Raw genomic sequence first — 766 nt, forward strand, 5'->3', positions numbered from 1 at the left:
TCTGAATCTTGGTAAGGATGTGTTCATGAATATTGGGTGTGAAATAATTTCATAAAACAGGCATTCTACATGTAAAAAAAAGTGAAAATATCATTGGGACTTTTCATTAGGAAAAATATCAGGAGTTTTATATCACATGGGAGTCATCACCCATAAGGTAAATAGTGCACGGACTGTTAAGTTATTTGGTACATTTCATCAGTGACTTTATCATTACAAAATGAAAATGAGAGAAAAAAAAGTTTCCCTATGAATATATAATAACCCATTCTAAGGTGTGTTAGATTTTAATCAGCTGGTCATAACATTCCTTTCATTCAAGTTGAGCACACCATGCATTGAATATTCAGGTCCACCAGCTGCTGCTAGTGATATTTTGTTGCAGGATATTGCCTGGATATTTAGCTTTATTGAATGAGGAATCAGGACACATCCAATATTGCTATGTGAATGCATTTTGTTTGCCAGAGTGCTGAAGTTGTAAGTCTGTGGGGATAGCTTGACACTTTCATTGTGGGGTGTTTGTAATATTGAATAATATTTTTAGTTGCAGTTTGCAATTATTTGGAAAAGAAACGCCAAAAATTATTAAATGTCATATTTATATTAGATCATTGAAGATTTCAACCTCCAATAATAATGTCCAAGATTCATAATGAAACAGATTTCAATTATATATACTGTACACTTGTCAGTGACTTTTTCTCCTTTTTCTTTTACCAGAATATTTAGCTTGTTAGTAGTATGCATAATTTGAGGCACATCG

At 32.4% G+C, this 766-nt stretch overlaps 1 protein-coding gene across 1 annotated transcript in view; it reads left to right on the forward strand.

Annotated features, from left to right (window-relative positions):
* LOC119591368 (DNA primase small subunit-like) overlaps positions 1–766 on the forward strand; it is an 8640-nt gene that overhangs the window by 1939 nt on the left and 5935 nt on the right. The gene's annotated exons all lie outside the window — the stretch shown is intronic.

This window comes from Penaeus monodon, chromosome 28 (assembly GCF_015228065.2).
Source record: "Penaeus monodon isolate SGIC_2016 chromosome 28, NSTDA_Pmon_1, whole genome shotgun sequence".
Taxonomy (NCBI): domain Eukaryota; kingdom Metazoa; phylum Arthropoda; class Malacostraca; order Decapoda; family Penaeidae; genus Penaeus; species Penaeus monodon.